Source organism: Mustela putorius, unplaced genomic scaffold, assembly GCF_011764305.1.
Source record: "Mustela putorius furo isolate JIRA1106 unplaced genomic scaffold, ASM1176430v1.1 tig00000589_pilon_pilon_pilon, whole genome shotgun sequence".
Taxonomy (NCBI): domain Eukaryota; kingdom Metazoa; phylum Chordata; class Mammalia; order Carnivora; family Mustelidae; genus Mustela; species Mustela putorius.
In genome coordinates, this window is record NW_025421425.1 from 11334251 (window position 1) to 11335007 (window position 757).

The window sequence follows — 757 nt, forward strand, 5'->3', positions numbered from 1 at the left end:
TAATAATAAAAATAAAATAAATAGTTTGAAGTTCCCAAGTACATAACCAAAATTGTCTACTTTTTTTTTCCAGTTCTACAGGCAATAATTAATTAAATTTCCAAATCAGTTTACATTGAGAAAGAGAGAGTATTCTTGTTGGTCCTGACTGAAAAAGCCCGGGTTTTTTCAGGCAGAAAAGATTAGGACCATGAGATATATTTCATGTAAAAAGATTCTTATTGGCTTTAAAAATGAAGGGGGGAAGGGGGGAAGGTCTTGTGATAGGTGATACCATCTGCCTCTAGAATATGAGCATATACTTTGCTCAGAGGCAGTATCATAGCCAATGAGGTTTATCCAAGGCATGATTATTGCTAATAGATGAGCATAATTTCTGATTGATAACCAGCAGAGAAATATTGAACTCATTCCTCCAAACATGAGTGGATTCTGCCAATAACCTGAATGAGCTAAGAAGCAGAGTTTTCCACAGAGTCTTCGTATCAGAACTCCCACAGATTCCTTGAGTGTGAAATGAACAGAAAACCAGTAAGTGATATCCAGACATCCATCAATACAGCTGTGAGGCAGAGAAATTTACTCCTCTGAATTATGCTCCTAATGTGATAATTTTTCACATCAAGATAATTAAATACTATTTGTTATTATAGTTTCTATATAACACAAAAACATTAAACAATTTATAGAATACTCTATACAACACTGGTGAAACAGATAAAAATGTGTGTATTAACATCACATGGTATATGGTTAA

At 33.6% G+C, this 757-nt stretch overlaps 1 pseudogene; it reads left to right on the forward strand.

Annotated features, from left to right (window-relative positions):
- The first annotated feature begins 299 nt into the window (after window positions 1-299).
- On the forward strand, window positions 300-450 carry LOC123392603 (annotated as a pseudogene).
- Window positions 451-757: the final 307 nt, after the last annotated feature.